This window comes from Bidens hawaiensis, unplaced genomic scaffold (genome assembly GCF_021521415.1).
Source record: "Bidens hawaiensis isolate Kalapana, Puna unplaced genomic scaffold, B.hawaiensis_p1.1 tig00030796_1, whole genome shotgun sequence".
NCBI lineage: Eukaryota > Viridiplantae > Streptophyta > Magnoliopsida > Asterales > Asteraceae > Bidens > Bidens hawaiensis.
The window spans coordinates 196048-222785 of record NW_027495150.1 but is presented as its reverse complement, the minus strand read 5'-3'; the positions used below and the strand labels follow the sequence as shown (position 1 = coordinate 222785).

General features: G+C 39.7%; 2 pseudogenes across 2 annotated transcripts; both read right to left on the bottom strand.

The window, feature by feature from the left end:
- Positions 1-2538: 2538 nt before the first annotated feature.
- LOC143581046 (lysine histidine transporter-like 8 pseudogene) lies at positions 2539-7208 on the bottom strand (annotated as a pseudogene). The gene is made up of 3 exons (XR_013143765.1): positions 6749-7208; positions 6087-6223; positions 2539-3134 (listed from the first exon to the last, which is right to left on the bottom strand). The product of XR_013143765.1 is annotated as a lysine histidine transporter-like 8 pseudogene (transcript).
- A 1820-nt stretch (positions 7209-9028) lies between these two features.
- Positions 9029-23591, bottom strand: LOC143581053 (lysine histidine transporter-like 8; annotated as a pseudogene). The gene is made up of 6 exons (XR_013143766.1): positions 23179-23591; positions 14000-14036; positions 13350-13486; positions 11722-12152; positions 10245-10376; positions 9029-9659 (listed from the first exon to the last, which is right to left on the bottom strand). The product of XR_013143766.1 is annotated as a lysine histidine transporter-like 8 (transcript).
- Positions 23592-26738: the final 3147 nt, after the last annotated feature.

The following is a 26738-nucleotide window of genomic DNA, read 5'->3' as shown; positions in this document are numbered from 1 at the left end:
TGGGTGGCGTATAATTGTATTTAAAAATTTAATCGCGTATAATTGTACGTTCTGAATACTCGCGTACGTAATGTACGATAGTGTATTAGCATACGTTAACCGCCCTCCTATAGAATAAATTTGAAATTTTGATTATTGTAGTCTATTTCAATATAGATAAGTTGCATACATTTGGGTTAAATTCTATCAACTAGTGATTTCCCCATGCGTTGCACGGTAAAATCAGTCGTTGAAATCCTGGTGTTGTAGTGGCGAATCAACGCGAATTCAGTCAACGTAGCTACGTTTTTTACGGTATTGAAACTAAAACAAACTGGAACCAAAAAATTAAAAATAAAAATTGAGGCAGGCCAACGTGGTGGCGTCAGTTGGTCCCGGACGACAACAGCGAGCCAACACAAATTTAGTCAGTACTAGATACGTTCGTTATGGTACTGGAACTAAAACAAAATTAAAACCAAAAATAAAATTAAAATTGAGGTGAGCCAATGGAGTGACGGTCGATCGCCAATGGGGTGACGTTGGTCAGTCCCCAGACGCCGAGTCAGTGACTCTACGACACTTGTATAAAATATTATAATTTTTTTTGTTAACATATTTAAAACAATTTTACTCGGTCGGTGAACCTGGACGTTAGTAAAACCCGATCGTTGCAACGGCGAGTCGACTCGTATTCGGGCGTTCTGGCGGTGAGTCGGTAAAACCGATGCGCTGGTAAAAATCCGAGCATTCTGGCGGTGGGGTCAACATATATTTTGTCGATTTCGTTTACATTTGTGACGGTACCAGAACTGAAAAAAAGTTAGGTAAAACCCGGGCGTGGGTAAACCCGAGCGTTGTCGGTACTGGACGTTGCGCAGTGAGTCAGGAAAATCCGAGCATTGTCAGTCCCAGAAATTATGGCGGTGAGTCGACACAAATTCAGTAAAACAAAAAATAAAACGCTCGTAATGAATCTAGGGAAAGAAAACAAAAATAAAAAACATTTAATCAATAAATTAAAAAAAATAGACCGTTGAGGTGGTGTCACTTGGCCCAATCAGGGCCTTGCGGCACCAACCATCAACTTTACTTAATATAGATAATTATAAGTGTTTAATTCAAGAGATTTATTTGGATGATGATGGTGACTGAAGGTAGATTTAAGATGAGGAAGAAAAAGGGTAAGGGTTATAAATGGGCAAGGGTAAAATAGTTTTAAACAAGTTAATTTTAATAAAATGAGTGAATATGTAATATATGTATTTTAGGGAGGAAAAATATATAATTACATTTTTAAATTTGGAGAAATATGTAATTAGTGAACTTAAGAAAGAAAATTATGTAAATGCCCCCATAAAACAAAACTCGGTTAAACTTAACAATTTCTAGTAATCATTTTTTTTGAATACCCAACAAACAGAGAATTGCTTAGGTACTCCATGTGGGGCGACCCAATGGCAAAAGGTCACCGCCAGCTGGCCTAACTCAGCCGTACAGAGCCCTTAAAGCGCCTCAAGTTATCTCCACCCGGGAAAAACCCGCCCGCCGCCCGACAAGTCCATTGATGGTAGAACCTAAACGCCCTTAAGATCAAAGCGGAGATCAAAAAGATCCCAATCTTCCTTCATTGAGCCGGGGGAAAACCCCACTGGTGGTAAAACCCGAGCGCACTCAGGATCGAACTGGTGATCACAAAGATCCTAGTCTTTCTTCGTTGAGCCACTTATACAACCTCCAAAGTGTTGTTTGTAAGGATTAAACTTGGGGTCTCTATTGAAAAAACCCAAACTTCCTACAACTACACCACATTATAAAAGATAAATTATAGTAATCATACTACCTCTATTGTACGTTGTCATTTATTATTAAAATTTGAATATAAAAGTAATTTTTAATTAACTCGTGTTGTATTAGTTATTGAAAATTAAGCTGGTCGTCTTGATATTTTAGTATTGAGTCCGCCAACGTAATGGTCAAATCTTAATGTTTTAAAATATACCCTGTTACTTTTTAATTTTATTCTCAAACATAAATTATAAGATTATAATCTTAATATATTTTTTATTTTACTACAAGGAACAGACAAATTTATTTAAAGTAGGATGAACTATTATTTTAATGTGTTCAAAATATACCCTATATAACTTCTTGTAATAATAATTTTAGTTCAATATATATATCCAACGTTTTCAGACCTGGCCTGGACGTCGACTCGGACGCCATGCCGGGTCAAAGGTCGGACCGACCCGAAAGAGCGGACCGGTGTTTGACTCGGATGATGTCATAAATAATTTACATACATATATAATTCATATACATATAAAAAATAATAATAACCAAAAATGATAATAATATCAAACTTTAATGTTTATTTATGTTTTATACATTGCTTTTTAAATATATATGATTTATGTTTGATCAACAGAGACATCAATGAAGCTTGGTTGGTTGGCTCATGGGGTAATTATTAAAGCTTCTATCTTTGAAATGACTCAAGTTCGAATCTTGACATACACATTTCATTTTAGATTTAATAAAAAATGGGTTTTTACCGCGTCACCCGGGCTGACCGGCAACTGCAAAACCCGGCCTGGTGTTTAGAAACGCCTCAAATACACTGATCCGGCCCAGTAAAGGGACCGGATCCCGGTCCGACCGACCCGGTTTCAAAACACTGTATATATCAACTACCATATAAAGGAGGAGAAATAGGTTGTTTACCTGAATCTCTAATACAAGATTGTGTCCTCTAAATGCAAAAGCAATGATACCAATGGCATTTAGGACATCGAAAAACCTAGTGACTCTACTCCCAATCCTAACTGGATTATATGAAACATTTGGAAGTTTGTCTTTTGCTACCGATACCGCCCAAATTGTTGTGCAATATCCGAGGGCGCTAAAGGCCCCGACTAGTGAGATGCCGGCTATCGAGTTCATATTTGGCAGTTGAGAGAGGATTATTACGCCGCAAGTAAACACCAAGTACCACTCTACCACGGTCAGTTTCTCTGGGTCACATTTGTTGCCCGCACACACAATTTGGAAGAATATCTTGGATGTTGATGCTCCAATGATGATACAGGCAACACATGTACCAATAGATAAGTACAAGATGGAAAATTTAGCTAGGATCCTCCCTAATCTTACGCCTGCGCAAGACATTATATTTTTGGTTAGACACCCAAAGGATATAATTGCTCTTTATGTAAAGTTAACTTCGTTTGCTTTATTTAATTTATTTAATGATGTAGACAACTTATGTGGCAAAAACATGTTTCATACTATAAATTGAGTGTTCGAAATGTATGCCATGTTAATTGAAAGTTACTAACTGAAAGGCAACCATGTTAGTTAATCTCATGAGTTTTTAAGGGCTTCAATCGAGTGTTAATTATAAATGTAGGTAAATTAAGCATCCCTCTTAATTTCCAGTAAGAGAAACTTTTTCTACGTAAGGAGTCCGGCCATGTCATTGAAAAAACTTAACGGGGTTAATTTTTCATTACATGTATGTGTGTATAAGAAAATACATTATAATTCATGAGAGTCTGTAAACATTTCATGAGTTGAGATTAATCTCGTTCAATAGGATTAACTTAGGATTATTAAAATCAAATTAATTTGCCTATATTAAGCAGATTGTGTGCTTAAGGTAACTCACTTGTTGTTTCATACTTCTTGCACTCACCTTTTAACAAATGAAATGACAAATAACAAAATAAAAACACACTTAGTTTAATATTTTCATAGGGGTGCGTAAGGCTAAAAAGTTGTGACTTGCGATATCAAATTACGAAACCCATTATATATTTACGGTCAAGTTAATAATATATGTCGGCGAGAAAACCGGACACGAAACGAGGACTTCGGCACACACGTTTAACTTCAATGGAAAGAAATCTTCTAGAATGTTATTATTTTGGCTATAAATAGAACTTTGTATTTGTCATTTATGTGTGTGTTTTAAAAGGTGTAAATCATCCAACCAAGGGAGCTCCCCTTGGGTGGGTCGGTTTGTGCTTAATATATTAAATCTTTTAACCGATAACGAGATCGTTCCTATACTTTATATTTTCTTTATATTATGTTCGGTCGTTTGATTTACCGCATCCGTCTCGATCGTTTATCAAGAACAAAGTCGTTCGTTGTCGAATCCGGTGTCGGGACCTACAATTGGTTTCAGAGCGGGTCGAATCTTATTATTCAACTTTGTTCTTGATATTCGGGTTCTATTTCCGCGATTACCCGAACACGTTAAAGACCCGGTGAAGTTTGAAAATAAAGTTAGAAGATCTTGAAAATAAAGTTGGAAATAAGCGTGTTTGAAGCTTCTCCTTGTAGATCCGAATGTTCGGGATCTACAAGTGTCATATCCGGCGGCGTTTTGGGAACCGTTCTGCCATACCCCGAAAATCCGGCGACCCTACCGTCCTTCCCGGCGAAGATTCTAGAGATTGGAAATGCATATCAAACTCCGACATGAGTCGGTTATCTCTGTTTGTTCAAGGAGGTCCGTAGATGAGTGTGAAAAAAAAAACTGACAGAAGTAGCGCCGGCGACCTAAGTGATGTTGGAGGCTGGATGTGGCCGGCAACGGATTTCCAGTGAGTGGTGTACCAGAAACGGTGGCGTGCAAAGACGGATTGTGGCGGAGATCGGAGGATGGTGGGGCTGCTGATGGTGACGGTGAGGGAGGCAGTGGTTACTGCCACTCTGGCGTCGAAGTACGACGGTGGTAGGATGCCCGGTGGTTATCGGTTTTCCGGCAGTGGTTGTCTGAAATGTTTTTCCGGTTGGAAATATTGCCCGGTTACTGTGGTAGTGGTTCACGGTCTAACAGAGAAGTGGAGTTACGGCCTTACGGTGAGACCGTGCAAGTGCTGATAGTTTATGGCTAGGGTTGGCTGAAACTTTTCTTATTGGGCTGCTAGTTTTTTTTGGGCCAGTTCATTTTAAAGTTGGGCAGATCATGTTGTTGGACTAATGAACTTTTCTTGGGCTTTATTGTTGACTAAACTATAATCTGCGCATGATGCTTATTTGATCACAGATTTGGGCCGCTTGTAAATATATTTTTGTGATGAGTAAGTCGTTTATTTTCATGTTGACCAAACTAAAGAAAGTCAAATTTGTTTGGGTTTCGTCTTGTTTAACCTTGTTCAAAGCTCGTTATTTCAAAGGCGTTCAAGAAGTTGGATCCGAAAGGTGAAATTCGAACGAAATAATAAGTTTTGTTCAGTTGATCGATGAAGCCGGTAATTCGAGATTGATTTGTGGAAATTCGAGCTCATCTCATGCCTAAATACAAGCGAGAACTACTTCAACATTAAATATAGGCGGGTCATACCTTGAGGGGGTGAATTGAAACGAAAAGGCTTTGGTTTATCCAGTGATTTGTGAAGATGTGAGACACGGTTCGACAAAGTTTTGATGTCATAAGTCAAGGGGGTGATTGTAAGGCCAAAAGGTTATGACTTGCGATATCAAATTACAAAACCCATTATATATTTACGGTCAAGTTAATAATAGATGTCGGCGAGAAAACCGGACACGAAACGAGGACTTCGGCACACGCGTTTAGCTTCAACGGAACGAAATTTCTAGAATGTTATTATTTTGGCTATAAATAGGACTTTGTATTTGTCATTTATGTGTGTGTTTTAAAAGGTGTAAATCATCCACCCAAGGGGAGCTCACCTTGGGTGAGTCGGTTCGTGCTTAATATATTAAATCTTTCAACCGATAATGAGATCGTTCCTATACTTTATATTATCTTTATATTATGTTCGGTCGTTTCATTTACCGCACCCGTTTCGAGCGTTTATCAAGAACAAAGCCGTTCGTTGTCGGATTCGGTGTCGGGACCTACAGGGTGTGCAATAAAAATCTAGGGGTGGGGTACAATATAGGAAACGTTACATCTAAATATATAAACAAAACTATTTACAATACTTTTAAGTAGATATGATTTGGAAAGTGGATTAGCTTTTCTGGTAAACAACAAAAATGTATACCTGGAATGATGTTATATATATGCATCAATGTAATTATTCGTTAGTATCTATATGATAATTAAAAATTGATAAAATAAATTTGCTTACCAAATGCGGCCTTAGCGAGTTGCATGTACCTACTATAACGTACTCCCTCTTCGGGTGATTCATGAAGATTTACCAGCAAATACAAAGTATAAAGTTGCCATATGAAAGTCAATGTCAAGGTTATGACACCCCAAGCCCTGCATTAATCATATACATTACACAAACAGTTTTGCTAGTCTAGATTACAACAAGGATAATAGTTTCGTTAAAGGGTACTTAGGCAACAAGTCCATATATGTATTAGCTTCCGTGTAGATATGCTTAATTTCTTATTAGTTATTACCAAGTGCGTATTAGTTTTGGTGACCTTAACCCAGTCCGATCATTGAAATGATAAAATATCTTATAATTGTTTCTAATTTTTCTAAAGTTTTCAAATATATAAACTAGTATATATAACATAACTTAAAATGACTATAAGCGTATAAAGCAATTTAAGTAAATTTCATAAACTTTTGCTAAAACGCAGGGTGAGAATATCAGCCCCTGATCAGGCACATACATGAGCGTCGTGCCCCAGGTTTAGTGTTTCTTCGTTTTTCACTTCAATGCCATGAAAAACATCCCTACCTAGCTACAATGTGTTCGACTCGACCGCCCTATTTCTGTAGGGTTGGGCTGTCAAAGAAACTAACTAAGAAATGGAAAATTGAGTAAATTACCAGCCAAGAATGGTGAAAGCAACAGGAAGAATAAGGGCTTGAATCCCAATCCCAGCACAAAGTGTATGAAAAGCTGCATAATAAGCATTTCCATTTCTTGATTCAGTAATAGGCAGCCATGCATCTTTTGGATCCAATTTTGTGAGGTGAAGAGCTGTTTTGGAAAAACTAGTCAACGGTGTCAAAAACTTTGACGTTATATTTCTTGACTTGATATTAGTTCTTGTGGGTGTCCTAGCACCACTAGGGGGTATGCTGGTCATCAGTCTATCAGGTGAACCAATGATCGGGGTGGTCGAAAACGTTATCTCGTTTTTGGTTTTTGGTTCGGTGGTGGAGTTTGGGTGGTCTGGTGATAGAGATAAAGGTGGAGAATCATGATGTTGCGTAGAAGGAGATGAGGCTATCGGGTTCGATCCAACTTGATCGATCATGTTGCTAATGTTGGTAGTCACTTGGATGTTGAACTGCAGCGAGATTAATTAGTGTATAAATAGAATCATAGAAAGTGAAAGAGATCAAGACAGGTGGATTTAAAACGTTTAGATAATGTGTGAATGATTGGCCATAATGTATGGCAATTAAAAACTTGTGCATGGCTGTATAAAAATAATACGTATAATGTCATTTCTAAATCAACCAATTCGCTAATATGAGTTGGTTTAATTTATCTTTAGATATCCTTGTCACTCTCTCCTGTCCCGTGTTGTCTCTTCATTTGAATATATCTTATGAACATAATAATACGTTCCGGAAATTTATGAAGATGTTGGACTAAACTGTTCAAGATGCAAAATCACTTGAACAAAATAAGAGGTTAAAATAAATACATGATTTCTATTATACCAAAAAATCGACCTATTTGTTCTACATCGAATTCCCTATATATAATTCCTTAACCGTTACATTTGACTGATAAGTTATTTGATAAACGGAAAATGACTTTAAATATGCATTTGATCTGTTAAAGTCAACAATTTGTTCATTAGACTGTATGTGGTGGAGAGGCTTTATCGTCACTCCACGAGTCCACGCCGCCGCCACATAGGAACGATTACTTAAAGCTATCCTTAATAAAACCTCATTGTGGGTTAAACCCTCTTTACCATATGTGTGTGTGTATATACATATATATAGGGGTGGGATCTAGAGAGAACTCATCTTAAAGAGAGAACTAGAAAATAATAAAAATTATTTTTAATTTTTTTTTAAATTTTTGCGATTTTTTTCCTTTTATCCTTCTAATAAGATGATATTGTTCTTAAAAAAAAAACCCGTCAATGTAATGCATATGTGCACTAATGTGTATTACATATATACAATAGTGTTTTATTGCATATAATTACGTATATTACAACATAATTGCATTGTACATTATACACTATTGAATATATGCAAATACAACACTAATAATTGTACTCAAAACACACTATCGCATATACGTAATCCAACACTAATGCACATATGCATTATATTGATTTTTTTGTATTTAGGGATATAATATAGCATTATTGCAGTAATACAATACAAAAATTACATATATGCTATTCAACACTATTGCACATATCAAAATACACATTAGTGCACATATGCAATAAAAAAAGTCGATGTATTGCATATGTGCACTACAACAAGTTTTTTATTATTATTATTTTAGTTTTTTTATTTTTTTCGAGTGAATGGTAACAAAATATAAGAATAATGGCAAAAACAAAAATTCAAAAATATTTTTTAATTAAATTAAAAATATTTCTTTATTAGCTCTCTAGTTCTCTCTTGATCCTCTCCACATATATATATTGGCAAAGTATATATATATGTGTGTGTGTGTGTTTGAGAGAGAGAACAGCTGAACCCACCTTCCTCCTATATTGCCTCGTTAACCAAATGCCATATCTACTCACGCCGCCCTCCAAATGTTGTCCCGTCATGGTGTACATGGGCGGTAAAGCTCCCAATGCAGCTCCATGCAACCAGCAACACTAAGCCTGAGAATCCTCTCTCCTAAAATTGTCCACCCTAAACCCTGTGCCAAGTTAGTAGTCATTATTCGTGACTAGATTTTCAACCAACCGAGTCTCACCACATGTTAATATCCTGTTGTCTTTAACGAAACCATGTTGTCAACTTCACATTTGTATAAATGAATCGACGGTTTAACCATCATGGTTGCACTGCCATACCGTTTAAAGGAAATTTTGACTCCTTCATTTAAAATGATTTTTTTTGTGCTAAATTAAAAACCACATTTTGAACATGCAAAAGCTTCAAGTATTTCACTTCAAACAAAAAGAATTGTAAAAAAAGTTACAAACTTCGATATTAAACCCTCTCACATCCACACACAAATAAAAACATGCAAATTCGCTAAATAGAGTTGATCCAAAGTAAAATTTGGTCTATGGAAACTCTCATTCCCTTGACATCACACAGGCTTGAAAAAATTAAACTTAACGCCGTCATGAATAACGACATAAATTCCAGCTGAAATTAAGAGAGCACTTAACATCATTCCAACAATTCCAAGCATCCAATTTAGCCACCAACTTGGGCTATAGACCTTAGGTTTCTTGATCCTTATCCACATGAAGCATGGATATGCTATTGTTACCGGCAAAGCAATGCCACCAACCAAACCAGCTAGATTGGCTAGAAATGGGATTGCCACGGCTAGAAAGAAACAACCGAATCCAAACAATGTTCTCATGGCCATCCTTTGCCACCATGTGCAAGCCCTTTTGAACTTTCTGACATATATAGACTCCATCTCGTCGAATGTTGGCATCGCATAAATTTGAAATGAGCTTAAAGCGTTGATGATCACAAGTAAGCTTGTAAAGGCCAGGACTGATTTCGACACGTCTTGTGAGTGGTACACGAATAGTGCAGTCAACATCCCACTCGGTGGAATCTGTCAATTAACAATGTGATAGTTTTGTATACATCATTTGTACATATTGTCCCAGCATTATATTTTGATAATTTGTTTATATTTTCCTTCGCTATGTATTTAAGTTCACGTTTTATACTAGCTCACATAAACAAAATCCCACTACAACAAATTTAGCCTATTGCGACGACATATCATTGGATTGTGGTGACGAAATTCACCAGCCAAAGCGTGCTAGCGTTTGTTCATATATACCATTACTAGAGAAACTGGTAAAGTGGAACGAAATATGCGACCAACAGAAAGGGTTGCCAGCATTGCGGTCAATTAGCTACAAGATGATAAGTAAAAGATAATTCGGTTGTAACTTTTGAAAACAAGTTAAGAGATAAAATAAAAGTAAGCCAATAACCTAGTAAATGATCTTGAAACCAGTTTAAGTTAAGGGTAAGTGACCGTCAAAGCCAATCCCATGCAGTCGCTTTTAGTAATGTACAAGTGTAACAACTAAACAAACGATGCATGTTTTGAGAATAATAGACTGCATCTTGTTATCCGTTGTCTTTCATATATAATAGTATAATACTGAAGCATTATAGAACTTACCAAGTGGCCATATGCCCAGTAGCCTCCAATTGCAAGTGGGAACAAACACATTGCTACAAGTGTGTATGAAACTTTGATACCCTTCCACATTGGTAATCGTGATGGGTTAACTTTACTTGAAGGCATCGTTGCCTGTAATTTATTTACAAGGCAATTTATATCCAATTAAAACATGAATATTGGTATACGTATTCATGACAGCTATTTTTAAGTTGAGACCGCTGTAATTTATTTACAAGGCAATTTATATCCAATTACCTCGATTAGTGAGAGTTTTAAGTTGAGACCGCTGACAGCTATTTTTTAAGTTAAAAATATTATCGGACAAATACATTAAATTGATATTATTAAAATCCAATTCGATATACCCTTCTAGGGAATGCTTAAACTTTCTAGCATTCTTTTTTGCAAGTACTATGCATACCCAACTTTTCCTTTGATCTTTATTACACTTGATTATAACTATTATTATTATAATATTATTATTGTTGTTACTGCTATTGTTACTGTTATTTTTATTATTTTAAGGTATTTTTATTAATATTACTGTTATATTATTATAACAGTTATTTTTAATTAAAATCTTTAAAAATTATCTAACAATTATACCATATAACATTAACAACTGTATTAAATTAGAATATTTTTAATCAACATATAATAAAATAGTGGAAGGGTGCACTATTGTTGCAAACAAAATTTTGTTTTTAATTTAGTAGTAACCTGTTATGTATTATTTCCATATTTTTGTATGTTTGATAAGGGAATGGGTGCATTTTTGTTGAATCTCTTGATGGTTGCTAATATACAACTATTATTATTATTATACATAATATATATTAAGAAAGTAATATAAAAAGAATAAAAACACATGTCAACATGTGAAGAACGAAAAACTAAAAAACGTTAAATAAGAAGATTGAATATAATAACTGAAATCATGTTTTGAGCTTATTAACCATTACACAAAGAATAAAGGAGCTAAGGGGGATCAAACTATAACCCACTTGCATGTTTAAATTCATTATAAAATCTTAAAACATACACTTTATACTTCTTTAATAAAAAGAAAACATCAAACATTTTAACGTAATCATACCTTTTATTAGTTTGTCGTTTACTAAAAATTTTTAAAGATGAAAAACTTTTTTTGTAATTAACTCGCGTGTTAGTATTGAGCCCGTCAAATAAGAACGGCCAAAAACTAATTTTTAAAAAATATCCATATTACTTTTTGTTCTCGATGTAGCTCTGTAAGTTATTATATTGCAATGTTAAATTAAATATAGTATTATATAACTGCAAGTTAAAACATACTATTAAGTAAAATGAACTATTAGTTTAATATTTTGGAATATTTATTTTGATATAACATCTCGTAATAATTTAAATTAATTATTAACTGCCAAATAACCTATGACCCTCTTTGGCATAATTAATAAAATAAAATAAAGATGATGAAGAATAAGCTCTTTACCTGAATCTCCAATACAAGATTATTTCCTCTAAATGTAAACGCAATGATACCAAGGGCATTTAGGACATCGAAAAACCTAGTGGTTCTACTTCCAACTCTGACAGGATTATATGAAACATTTGGGAGTCTGTCTTTAGCCACCGATACTGCCCAAATTGTTGTACAATATCCGAGGGCACTGAAGGCCCCGACTAGTGAGATGCCGGCAATGGAGTTCAGATTCGGCAGTTGAGCGAGGATTACCACACCACAAGTGAAAACTATGTACCATTCAACCACAGTCAGCTTCTCGGCGTTGCAGCCGTGTCCCGCACATACAACTTGGAAGAATATCTTCGATGTTGATGCTCCAATTATTATAGAGGCAATACATGTACCTATTGATAAGTAGACGATTAAAAATTTCGCCAGAAATCTTCCTAACTTTACACCTACACATGACATTATGTGTTTAGTCGTTAGATACTCTAATTAAGGTAAAATGGTCTTAATTAATGTAAAGATTATACTTTATGTTGCATGTATTAAAATGGTTGTGTTAATTAAATGTTGTTGTAATACTTTATGTTTCAAGCATCTTCTTTTACTTTTCAAGGAATCTTAATTAGAATAGCAAATCAAAATAATAGAAATATTCTCGTATAGAAGTGCAATACTTTATAACCAGATATGATTTCGAAAAGTGTGTTCTCTTTTTTGGTAGACAACAAAAATGCTAATCTTATCAGCTAATGAATAGTTATATCATCTCACAACATTAGTTTGTGTAGGATGCATATCAGTATATAAATGTTTGTTATTTTCTTCTTTTCTGTTTTTTTAAAAGTTTCAATTTCACCTGTTAATACTACGCAATTTAATTTCTTAAGAAAAACTAAATAAACACTTATAATTGATTTTGTTTTTTCAACATTTCAATATAAATTTTGTTAAAAGTGAAGTTTTATTCGAAATAGGGTCTTTTTTGGTATAGGCTACATGCATGGAGTGTCTATCATTCTTTTATCATGGCAAACGGCACCCCCAAAACAAACATTGTATCGGTATTATTGAAACCGATATTGATATTAGTTTTATTGGTTTCAATAAATTTAAAATACGATTTTATTGTTTGAGTTACATCACACAACTTTAGCGTAACAAAACTATTATAAATAAACTCGTTTTTTCCCATTGAAAACAATATCAAGTACCGGTATTGTAAAAAATCGAACCAATAAAACACATGCATATATCCTTTTAGATATTTCATCACTAATACAAAAAAGAGCTTTAGACACGGTTGATATTTCGTTTTTAACCCATAATTTTAATTTTATGTAATTAAACTACTGTAATTATTTTTGTTTATTTTGCATTTCATGCATTCATTTTTATTGTTTTTGGTTTTGATATGATATATTTTGATATCTTTCAATAACCTTACAAAAGTGTGATGTAACGTAATGTAACTTATTAACTCGTGCAATCCTATGTTTGTACATAACTTTTATAAGATTATGTTGATATGTACGTTATAAAATTTATTTTACGTTTTGTGCATATACTGAATTCAGGCCATGATAACTTAGGAGAATCCACCACTTATTGTTATTGTCTCATTAAAATTGGGTAAAATATATGCTTACCAAAGGCTGCCTTAGCAAGTTGCATGTACCTACTATAATGCACTCCTCCTTCAGGTGATTCATGAAGATTTACGAGCAAATATAAAGTGTAAAGTTGCCATATGAAAGCCGATGTTAAGGTTATGACACCCCAAGCCCTGTCATAACAACAAACTTTAAATATATAAAGAGATATGTAAAAGGGTTAATTAGGCAACAAATATAAACAGGTTAAATTAATAATTTTCGAAGACAACAAAATAAGTTTCGACGTGTACTGTATATATGCTTATTAATCCCAAGTACATATATATACTTTTTGATCAATGCATTAGCGATAAATCCGTTCTTGCCGATCTGATCAGCCAACCGATATGTCTGATTCAATTGCAAATACGGTTTTAAAAACACTCCTTATTCCCGCCAAAGAAACGTTTCTATCCACTTATCAAAATTTTCAAACTTATATAACTAGTATATATATTGATAAGATATGAAAGGTATTTATAAAATGACAAGCTTATTTTCTAATAACACAATTTAAAAAGTGTCGGACTCACACATGCGGGAGGCTCCTGCACTAGCTAGGCGTGCCTTTTCTTTTTATTGTGTAGAGTTAGAGTACGATGTGAAAAAAATTGTAACAAAGAAATGGAAGTTGAGTAAATTACCAGCCAAGAATGGTGAAAGCAACAGGAAGAATAAGGGCTTGAATCATGAAGAAACACTAATCGGACCCCGGGCAGATTACGGATAACCTGGGGGTTAAATAGATGTTTCCCACGAGGGGTTAGACCCGCAAAGATGGTTCTTCTGATAACCTGCAAAACAGACACCGTGAGCTCGTCACTGAGAAGGGGGGGTTCCTCCTTGTGACCACCCTCCGAAGTGAGAATCAGACTAGATTGCTCTTGAATATAAATGTATATTAAGAGATTGCTAGAGCGGATATCAGGTATAATATGTAATATGAGATAGTATATGATCATACCATTTGGGGTATTTATAGCCGAAGGTAGGTTTCCAAGAAGGTGTAGCCGGCTGAATAGTATTCCTGTTCTACCAACTGCGGCCTACGCACGTGCCATGCTGGTAGTTGGTGGGTAGGCAGCGGCTGACAGTGACCAGGCCTGCTGTGTACTATTCCTTTTCCACCAACTGCCGGCTATGCACGTGGTATGACAGGAGTTGGTGAGTAGGCAGCGGCTAATAGTGACATACAGTACAAGAGCATGCTGCTCGCCATACTGTTGTCAATGAGCTGTCGTATCTTTGGTCAGATCTTTTGCCCATACCTCGTCAGGTACAGTACAGAAATCTTCCCGTATCGTACGGACTGGCTTATTTGGGCGGGAGTATTCCCCCTCCCGCCTTTGTGCGGGATTGCTCCCGGCTTTGCTCATTTCTTCAGGTGACAACTGAATTATTGAGAGCTAAGTGCCTTATGCGTGTAGCCTTGCTGCGCGGGTGGCCTTCCCTGATGGCTTGTATCCGCAACTGCGGGAACAGGCAGAGTACTTCACCATTGGGAGGCATTTCCTGCGGGAACAGCTTGCGTACTGCGCGTAAGGACGTCACGTCTCTGAGCATGGTAGGTCCTGCGGATCCAGTTGGTTTCTGCGCAGACGTCTCTCTTCAAGGTGAGTCTTGCGGGTCCAACTGGGCTCTGCTGGGACCTACCTCTTCAAGTCCCCCCAGTCCAATGTTCTTCTCATGAATGTTTAATAAAGTGAGGTGAACTTTTGGACTTAAGCAAAGGGTTTTGAAAAGGGTTTAGTTTTAAGGTTTTCCATGGGGATTCTTCCCGCGGAAGTCCTTGTCAGTTGCAGAAATTCCCGACTTTCCTGCTTGATCTTTGGGTATGATGCGGGTAGGTCTGTAACCTCCTCGCAAGTCAGGAGCGTTGAGTCCCACTTGTGTGGATTCTCCATGAGGTTTTGGTAGTTTTGAACATAGTGATCAATTATGTTAAAACCACCAATTCCATCCTGGAGCTTCAAACAATGTAGTTCTCGACGTTCCCGCTATGCGGAGATGTTATTCACGTTTCCGCAAGCATTGCCCAGAAGATCCTTCTTGGTTTCAATTCCCTGCGGAGCGCTAGGTATGTGAAGGGTTTTGCCTTGACACTGTACCCGCACTCGTCTTACGGTTACTTTACTTCCAAGGTATTCCTGGCGTCAATTCCCTGCGGGTGCTAAGTATGTGAAGGGTTTTGCCTTAATACCGTACCCGCACCCGTCTTATAGTTACTTGGTTGCCGAGGTATTCTTGGCTTCAATTCCCTGCAGGTGCTAAGTATGTGAAGGGTTTTGCCTTAACACTGTACCCGCACCTGTCTTATGGTTACTTGGTTGCCAAGGTAAGGGGTATTTTCCCGCTTACTTTTGAATCTTTTTGAATTTTTTTATTTTTTTGAAATTCGAAGAGTTGGTGAAAGGATAAGAACAGTCCAAACTGCTGAAACGTCGTGCGACGGTTTTTTCTGACTGTGTCAGGACGTGCAGGAAGTTATGGTGACGTGACAGTACCTGGTCATTCCAGACGCTTTTTCAGGCGCGTGGGCGCGATTTTTCGGGCGCGTGGCCGCGACATTAATGGTACGCGTCCTTTCAACAGCTGTCGCCAGCTTGCTTTTTGCCGCGTGTCATAGTTTCATTGCACCTTCGATTTCTCTCTCTTCCGCATTAAATTCATCGCATTAATTGCGATTAGTATATAAAGGGGGAGAGGGTTCTTTGTAGTCCACACTTTCACTTTTCTCTTCATCTTCAAAACGATTTCCGGCGAATACTCACCTTTTCAGTCGAGCATTCTCTTGAAATCGTTTTCTTCTTTCATCTGCAAGATGTCTTCTCACGATCTCGAAGCTACAGCCCAGGAGGCTGGGGTGTACGCCGATGACAAGAGTACTGCTGGCGAGTGCCAGTGTGCTCTGCCTGTCGATCTATATCAGTACATCGTCAGGAAGTTCATGCTCGAGTCTCTCGAGCCTGAGTTTCCTGAACCTCATCAGACGGTGTATGATGCCCCCCAGAGGCAAGATCGGGGTATATGCTGCATTCTTTGTCTATGGGAATCTTAGGTTCCCTTTGACAAAGTTTGTGTACCGTGTCCTGGAGAGGCACGGTGTACACCTGACCGAGGTGCACCCGATGGCGATCGCGAAGATTCGCCACTTCGAGTGGGTGTGCCGGATTCTGGGCATTGAGCCCTTCGTCGACCGCCTGATGACCTTCTACTCTTGGAGGTGCATCCAGGGGTGGTATACCCTGATAACCCGGATCAAGGGTTTGAAGATTTGCGCAACCGAGCGCAGTCTTCGTTCGTGGAAGCGGGAGTTCTTTTTCATCACCGCTCGCGCCATCCCCCTTGCCATGAAGTTCAAGAATGGGCAAGCACTTCCCAGCCTTCACGCCTCCAACTACCAGGAGGCGGAATGGTTCTCGAAGATATCCCGAGTCCAATCTCCGGTTTACCGCTTTGCGGAGTCCGGGATGGTGATGCTCGGGATGAGCCGGGTATGGAAGGATGCGGATGCGCAAAAGATCCCGATCGTCCTCGAATACGGTTTGAACTCTGTTCCTTACGGTATGCTCTGTTTACTTTGTTTATATAGGTTTGTCTTCTAACTGCTTTTCTTGTTTATTTCAGAGGGGAACGACTTGCAGTCGCTCCTGTATCCGCAGGAGGCTGATGGTCCCACTCGGATGGGTACTCGTGCTCTAGATGAGAACGAGTTGCCCATCCTTGAACAAACGGCGGATCGGTTCGTGGAGGTCTACCCGCTAGGCCACGAGACCCTGAGCGCCAGGCGGCCAGGTAAGGCGTTATTCAACCCTCGACCCCTCAATGCTGAAACCTCTGCTGGCATTCCTCTAATCTTATGTTCTGATGAGGAATCCGCAGATGGTCCTCCGTTGGTGCGGAAGAAGAAGGCTGCCGGCGGGAAGGGGAAGAAGAAGGTGGCCTCCACTGCCGATCCGGTGCCTCGGTCTGACTCAGAGGCCGAGAGCGAGGAGGTGGCGGGGAACCCCGGTGGTGATAAGACCACTGCTCCGGAGGCTGCGACGACTGTCACCTTCGGAGAGCCCAGGATGACAACGGTGAGCGGCGTGAAGAGGCCGGCTCCATCGGGTTCATCCCCGCCTGTCCGCACTTTTAGGCTCAAGAAAACCCGTAAGTACAAACTTTATTTTTAACTTCATAGCTTTCCATCATTAATACTCATCTTCTTTGTGCAGGCGTGGATGTTGACGCATTCCAGGGTGGAGCGTGGAGGAGTACCTCCCCGCCCATGACGGTAGGTTTGGTCAGCCTACCTGAGGCGACGACCAAGGCGGCTGCGCCTACGCCTGCTTCCGCTGGTTCAGTTGCTCACTCCGTTGAGCCAACTGTTCCAGCTGTGGTGACATCACCGCCGGCTGTCAGTGCCATATTTACCGCATCTTTCACTGAGCCGGTGGTTACTTCTGCTGCGGACTCCGCAGCGGCGACCGCGGCGGCCTTCACCATGCCTCCTCCGTCATCGGAAACGACGGCCGATCCTTCAGGTATGCATGGGGCTTCCCGCCAACCTCTGCCTCCTTCCCATCTACCTGACCTCTTGGACGGATTTCCCTTGGGTTCAGGTGATGGGTTTGGCGGCTATCGGCCTGTTATTGACCCTACAGGTGCGTAGGGTTCTTTGGCCTATTTTTTTTTTTCTTTTTTTTCTATATATCATCTTTTCCTAACTGCTTTTTGTTTTTTGCAGTGTCAGATTCCAATGAAGTGTATGTTCCGCGATGGAACATCCGCCGAGGAACAACCCTTCGCACACCTGTGGAGTGCGTGGAGTGAGCTCGTCACGCAGCTCCCAGTGGTGCGTTGGGGGAAGCCATGGCTAGCTACCAGGAGGGTAGGCTAACCAATGAGCTTCGGGTTCTCCTGGCTCGGATGCAGCCGCGCGTCGAGCTGCTTTGTCGTGAAAACGACAAGTTAAAAGCAGCTCGCATTCAAGAAGTAGCTCATTCGCGGGCTGTCCGGGAGGAGAATAGGAGGCTCTCCGCCGCGGCTGCGGAGAAGGAGAAGGCGTTCAAGGCCCTTGAAGTTGAGGTTCAGGCCCGTCTCGAGGCCCGTTCCAAGGCTGCCCAAGCTGTTAACGAACAGCTTCGGCTGGCTAAGGAAACTGCTAGGAACGCAACTGAAAGGGCCACCAAGGCTGAAGCTGTTGCTGAGCCTCTACGCCTCGAGAATGAGGAACTTAAAGCTAAATTAGAGGCGCTCCAACAGGCTCATGATGCCTTGGCGATGGAGGACGCGAAGAAGCTCCAAGAGATCCTGGACCAGAGGGGGGTGCTTGACCACACTGAGCGAAAGCTAAAGGGCGTCGAAGAGGCTGCGGCTAAAGAAGTGTTGCTTGCCAACCTCAACAAAAGTGAAGCCGAACGCGCCCGTAACGAAGCTCAAGCTGCCCTACAGGAGGCTCTGGTTGCCAAGGAATGGCTTCTTCGAGAAGCGTTGTCTCAGGTATGTTTAGCTTCATGTCTTCACGCTTTTCTTTGTAAATAGAAAAGGTTTTGATACTTGTATTTTTTTTTTCTTTTTGTAGGTTGTGCATCGGGTCTTCACGGAGACGTCTTATGACGATGCTATGAGCGCAGCCCTCAACGCTTCTCATGAGGATGGGGAAAAGGCCGGCTTCCTGCTTGGTCTAGGGTTCGTTGAGAAAGGCATCCCGCCTTCCAACTTCCCTTTATTTGATGTAGATACTGAAGCTGTATACGACCAAGCAGTGAATCAGTATGCTGCCTTCCCGCATCCGGTGGTGGAGAAGGTAAACGAAGTTGCCGCTGCTGATGATGGGCTAGCTATCCTTAAAGCTTTCCTTGGACCGCCACACTCTACGGATGGTGCGGGTCCAAGTGGTAGTGGTCCTGAGGCTTGATCTTGAAGATCCCTTTCCACCATTAGAGTAGATTTTTATTTTTGTATAGCTTCTTTTGTATGCGGGTATGTACCCAGCAATCTTTGTAATAATTGAATTTCGATGGAATAAAGATTATTTGCCAATCCTTTGCCTTGTTTGTTTCACGCATATTCTGACTTAACTTGGCAATTTCTTTAGTTTCAACGTGGTAGATAATAAGTTAAAGTTTTGCGTCCTCTTTCATGATTGTGCGGATAAGACCGTCACTTGCACTTAGCAGGATGGCTAAACTTTACCTATATCTGACCTGCATGGAAGTTTTCCTCATCTTTTTAGAAATTTCTAAGTGTTTAGGATAAGTTAACCTTTGAACGTGGTAGATAATAGGTTGAAGTTTTGCTTCCTCTTTCGTGATTGTGCGGGTAAGACCGTCACTTGCACTTAGTAGGATGGCTAAACTTTACCTACATCTGACCTGCGTGGAGGTTTTCCTCATCTTTTTAGAAATTTCTAAGTGTTTAGGATAAGTTAACCTTTGAACGTGGTAGATAATAGGTTGAAGTTTTGCTTCCTCTTTCGTGATTGTGCGGGTAGGACCGTCACTTGCACTTAGTAGGGTGGCTAAACTTTACCTACATCTGACCTGCGTGGAGGTTTTCCTCATCTTTTTAGAAATTTCTAAGTGTTTTGAATAAGTTAACCGTTCGATGCGCGGTTGTCAATAGGTTCGGTTTCCTCTCATGATTTGTGCGGTTAGGACCGGCACTTTCATTTAGTTGGATGACCAAAGTTTACCTATGACTGACCTGCGTGAAGGTTTGCCGTTTTTTGGGTTTATGCGGGTTTTGCCGCCTTCCCCACGCAACGACTTTCCACGTAATTATGCGGTGAAAACCGGCATATCCGTGTTGAATAAATTAACCGTTCGACGCGCGGTTGTTAATAGGTTAGTGCAGTTTCCTCTATCATGATTCTTGCGGATAGACCGACACTTTCATTTAGTGGGATGACTGAACTTTACCTTTAACTGACCTGCGTGAAGGTTGCAGTTTTTTGGGTTTATGCGGGTTTTGCCGCCTTCCCCACGCAACGACTTTCACACGTATGTATGCGGTGAAGACCGGCATATCCGTGTGGAAAGTTCATAAAGTATAAATGTAAAATCATCAGCGTCGATGTTCTAAGGAGAATCATTTCCATTAGAAGTGGCTCTGGGCCTTTTCTTTACAAATTTGGAATTGATCTACATGCAAACTGTGTAATTGAGCTCCCTTCCATGTTGTTGGGATAGGAGTGCCATCGAGCCGATATGCACCTGGTTCGGGGTCTCGTTGTTTACGCAGTATGTAGTCTCCAACATTGAAGCTGCAATTTTATTCGTGTTTTCCCCAACTGGGGTTCTACACGCATCAGCCTACTCAGCGTTCATTGCGCCACGAGGTGCGCGAGCGTCCCATCTCTGACAAATGCTTCGACCATGTCCTTTACGTCTGTGCATTCTTCAGTGTTGTGGCCTTTTGTCCTGTGTAAGTCACAGTATTTGCTCCGATCAGCATTGGGACGATGTCGGATTATTGGAGCCTTTGGCCATGGGAGCTCCTCAGTGGCGAATATCTCGGTGACGCTTTTGGTGAGTGGCGTCCATCTGGAGTTCTGTTTCGACTGTACGTTATCCCTTCCGCCTAACCGATGTTGCAAGCCGGATGAGGTGTCAAAGTTTACCCTTGACTGCCAAATGTCTAGCTTTCGCTTTTTGTTTAGTCGGGCGGTAAGGACGTTGTCTTCTCTTGTTTTCTGGGTGTAGAGGTTTGTGCTCTGGGGGAGATCTCTACCCAGTTGCTTCTCCGTTTCCGCAAAGCGTTTTGCTGCTGTCATGATGGCATCCCATGTGGATGGCATGCCATCTTTACCCGTTAAGGTGCGGATGAGCTCTGGGTCGTTCGCGCCTTGGATGAAAGCAGCGCGAACAAGATCTTCGCTGATATTACCCAGACTTAGCTTCTTTGAGTTGAAGCGAGTGATGAAGTTTGGCAAAGATTCATCTTCCTCTCGAATGCATTTGAGGATTGTCCATTGCTCTTCGGTATACTTTCTTTGTTGGCTGAAGTGTTGGCTAAACTTCTGCTGGAAGTCTTCCCAATCGTAGATGTGGTGGACCGGTAGACGATCGAACCACGCTCTAGCTGCCCCAACAAGCGTCATTTGGAACATGTAACACCACGTAGGTTCCGTCCAACTACTGACGGTTGCCCCCGTTATGAACCTGTTCAAATGATCGTCTGGATCAGATATACCATCGTAAGTGCCGATGTTGGACATCTGTTTGGCACTTTTCGGGACGATTGCTTCCGCAATATCCCTTGCAAATTTGGACGTTCCCGCCTTTGCAGCAGTTGGTGTGAATGTTTTCGAGAAGTCTCGTGGATTTCCACCTGTGTTTTCTGGTTTGAAGGTTTCTTCAAAATGCCTTCTCGGTTGGGAGTCCGTTTCCTTACGCTTCCCTTTCGCCTTATGACTAGGGTTTGCGTCACTATCGGATTCCTCCGAATCATTGTCCCAGTACTCTCCGAATTCGTCAGCCTGTTGGACGGAACGCAAGCGTTCGTCCAACTCAGCTTGGAATTCCTTCTGACGTGCCTCCGCCCACGCTTTAACTTGTTCAAATGTTTGGCGGGGGAATCTCGTCTGTTGTCTTTCCGCCTGGGTACTATTGAATCCTAGGGGATGGTTGTTTACTGCACTTGCCCCAGCTTGGGTAACTGGGGTAGTGTTCGTAAAATTTACTGCACTTGCCCCGGCTTGGGTAACCGGGGTAGTGTTCGTAAAAACTGTGTAGTCGCCGGTATTCCCCCCAGTTGCTGGGGTTGTGGTTACTGGAGTTTCTTTAACCATCTTTCCAGAAGTTTGAAAAAACTGAAAAGAAATGAAGTTCTAGCTTTTATGCACGGATGGCGCCAATGAAGAAACACTAATCGGACCCCGGGCAGATTACGGATAACCTGGGGGTTAAATAGATGTTTCCCACGAGGGGTTAGACCCGGCAAAGATGGTTCTTCTGATAACCTGCAAAACAGACACCGTGAGCTCGTCACTGAGAAGGGGGGGTTCCTCCTTGTGACCACCCTCCGGCGTGAGAATCAGACTAGATTGCTCTTGAATATAAATGTATATTAAGAGATTGCTAGAGCGGATATCAGGTATAATATGTAATATGAGATAGTATATGATGATAAGATGAGATGATCATACCATTTGGGGTATTTATAGCCGAAGGTAGGTTTCCAAGAAGGTGTAGCCGGCTGAATAGTATTCCTGTTCTACCAACTGCGGCCTACGCACGTGCCATTCTGGTAGTTGGTGGGTAGGCAGCGGCTGACAGTGACCAGGCCTGCTGTGTACTATTCCTTTTCCACCAACTGCCGGCTATGCACGTGGTATGACAGGAGTTGGTGAGTAGGCAGCGGCTAATAGTGACATACAGTACAAGAGCATGCTGCTCGCCATACTGTTGTCAATGAGCTGTCGTATCTTTGGTCAGATCTTTTGCCCATACCTCGTCAGGTACAGTACAAAAGATCTTCCCGTATCGTACGGACTGGCTTATTTGGGCGGGAGTATTCCCCCTCCCGCCTTTGTGCGGGATTGCTCCCGGCTTTGCTCATTTCTTCAGGTGACAACTGAATTATTGAGAGCTAAGTGCCTTGTGCGTGTAGCCTTGCTGCGCGGGTGGCCTTCCCTAATGGCTTGTATCCGCAACTGCGGGAACAGGCAGAGTACTTCACCATTGGGAGGCATTTCCTGCGGGAACAGCTTGCGTACTGCGCGTAAGGACGTCACGTCTCTGAGCATGGTGGGTCCTGCGGATCCAGTTGGTTTCTGCGCAGACGTCTCTCTTCAAGGTGAGTCTTGCGGGTCCAACTGGGCTCTGCTGGGACCTACCTCTTCAAATCCCAATCCCAGCACAAAGTGTATGAAAAGCAGCATAATAAGCATTCCCATTTCTTGATTCAGTAATAGGCAGCCATGCCTCGGTTGGGTCCAACTTGGTGAGATGAAGAGCTGTTTTGGAAAAACTGGTCAAAGGTGTCAAAAACTTTGGTGTTATATTTCTTGACTTGATATTCGTAGTCGTGGGTGTCCTAGCCCCACTAGGGGGCACGCTCGTCATCAGTCTGTCAGGTGAACCATTGCACGGGATGGTTGAAAACGTTATCTCGTGCCTGGTTTTTGGTTTTGTGGTCGCGAGGTGATCTGGTGATAGAGATAAAGGTGGAGAGTCATGATGTTGTGAAGAGGGAGCAGAGGTTATCGGGTTTGATGCAACTTGATCGATCATATTGCCAATATTCGTAGTCACTGGCTTGGATGTGTGAATAATGAATTATAGAGAGGTGGATTTATATAACATTTGGGTATTGTGTGAATGATAGACCATAAATGCATGGCAATAGAAAACTTGTGCATGGCAATGTAAAAATAATGTATATAATGTCATTTGCAGATCCACCAATCCGATAACATGAGTTAGTTTGATTTATCTCTGTCTTAAGTTATATTCTCCGAACTGTCTCATGTCCCACGTTGCCTATTTATTTGAATTGTTTCGACTAACAATAATTTATAGGAATCACATATAAACTATGAGCATAAGTAAATGTGCCGGATATTAATGAACATGGTCGGTTCACTCTTCGAGCACTAAAAAGCAGCACTTAAAATTGGGCATTTTCTGGAAAGAAAAGCTAACTGGATTATTAAAACGGTCACACGTATACAAACATGGTGATTTCATAAAACAAAAAGTATATATACATGTTAATAAAACAAAAAATAGGGAAGATACGTTGAGGAAGTTAATGGATGTTCATGATTCCAAATAACATAAAAAATGAATATGCTAATCTAATCTAACTAATATATTAAAGTAACATAAAGTTTTCACATGGCCTTTAATTAAGCTATCCACATAAGATTCTAACTCAATAATTTTCAAAATTATAATTTACACCTAATAAGCTATTTAATGTTAATCTACCTATTTATACTATTAAAACAAAATCATTCTTTCATAAGGTATGTTATTATGAATCCATAAGATAAAAATATGTTATATTAAACATATTTTTAGACATATAAATATATTTTAATATGCTTTTGTGATGGCAAGGTAATATTATTAAATTTAACTTTTTTATTTTATTTTTTTAGTCACCCGTGTATTACACGGGCTATATTCTAGGTAAACAATAATTCAATTAATGCAACAACAGTTCATGAAGTGAGGTCGCATATTCGAGTGTAAGGAACTAACTACAACAAATGAGGAAACAAAATAACTTCTATACAAGTTTACAAAAATCAATTCTAATGTTTTTGAGTAGTTTCGCGGGAATCAGGTTCATCTCTAATTTTCTTTTTCGTCGGAACTATTATATATACTTGTGTTTCATTACTCAAAATGATTACAATAAAGTGGCGGGCAAACGACAAGCTGCGTCGCAACACCCTTTTGAATAGCAAACTCTAATATGACCTTGCAAGATGGACGATCGTGGATCAGACCAATCTTGGATAGAAGAAGACGAGGCTGTTGTTTGAGCAGTGGTTGGTAAGAGCATCTACAGTTTGATCATCACCTGTAATATGAGTGACCCGTAAAGACCCCTCTTGAACCTTTTTTCTGTATGAAGTGGAAATCCAATGTAGGATGCTTCATTCTAGAATTAAAAAAGAGGGTTAGCCGTAAAGACAGTTGTCACGATAGATTGTTGACGTGAAAATGGACTAATAACCAAATTCATGCATTAATAACAATGTTATTAGCCCTGTAAACGAACCGAATGTTCGGTGAACTGTTCGTGAATCGTTCGGCGGGAAGTTCGTTTATGTTCGTTTTTTTAATAAACGAACGAACACGAAGAAACAATTTGTGTTTGTTTAATTAAATGAACGAACATGAACACATGTTCCGTTCGTTCATCTATGTTCATGAACGTTTGTTTATGTTTGTTTATTTATGTTCGTTTATGTGTTAATAGAAAATAATTAAATAATTTTTCGGATAAGTTATCTACTTAAAAGTTTTGTATTTGTTAATTTGTATTCATTTATATTTGTTTGTGTTCATTTACATTTGTTCATTTATGTTTGTTTATCTTTGTTCAATTAAGTTAAACGAACATAAACGAATACAAGTGTTCGTTTATTAAATAAACGAACAAAAACTTAAATATTCGTTCAATTAAGCATTCGTGTTCGTTTAAAGTTAAATGAGCGAACATTAACATACCCTTGTTCATGTTCGTTCGATTTGTTTATAGACTTTCATTATTCACGTTGATGAATATATCATTCTCAATTTCTAGGCTTTGTCGATTTTATTTGTGTTCGTGAACCGTTCATAAACACATTCATTTCCTTAATAAACGAACACGAACATAAAATCTCGTTCGGTAAGTGTTCGTGAACCGCTCGTGAACAAATTATTTCCTTAACGAACGAACATGATCAAGGTCTTGTTCGTATTCGTTTGGTTCGTTTACAGTCCTAAATGTTATTAGCCACTTTATTTCAGTGGTGGTGAATGCAATCGTTCGAAACTCGGCTTCGGTAAAAGAATGAGCTGAGGTGAGTTGGAGTTTGGAGCTCATAGATATCGAGTTAGAGCCAAGAAAAGCAATAGACCCGGCTAAGGTGGGTTGGAGTTTGGAGCTCATAGATATCGAGTTAGAGCCAAGAAAAACAATTGACCGGCCCGGTTGTGTTTTGATAGGCCTACTTGTCACTTTTCTAATCAGAATCGGTGAGTGGTGGTGGCCCTGAGAATTCATTTGACCCCGCCAAACCAGAAAAAATATGCTCCTTAGGCCTTAATGAATTAAATAATGTAAACTAACTTTTTTTAAGTGAAGATTGAAGTTATAGTAATAAACATAACAATTAGCAAAATCATGGTATTAGAATAAGTATATCACGGCATTTGGCTTATAAGTTTTCGGGTATATCCAAATATATATTATATCAAGATTTTTTTAAATTTTTTATGCCCCCGGAAAAAATTGCCCCGACCGAGCGCCCGCATCACCCCTCCCCAAGGCCTCCCCTATCAGTGCGTGGAGGTGTAACGGGCAGTTATGTTTGAAGAGTAACATGTGATGAATAGTACGATGTAGATAGCTTAGTAATTGGTTAAGGGCAGCCTAGAGATGTTTAGTTGGTGAACTCATGAACTGTGAAAGTTTGTTGAATGAAAATGCCACATCTATCCGGGTTAAGGAAAGACATTGTGGAGCTCTTACAAAGGTACGGCATTCAGTTGGGGATGGTAAATGTGTGCCCTTTTTCAAAACGCAAAATCAATTGAAAGCTTTTATGTAGATGCGCAAAAGTTAATTATAATAAAAATTAGTGTTGTCAAGGAAAGTGTTTATAATCTAATATGTAAATTCGCACTATAGTCCTATGGTAAATTGAATGATTTTTGTTTTCATGTCCAGCGC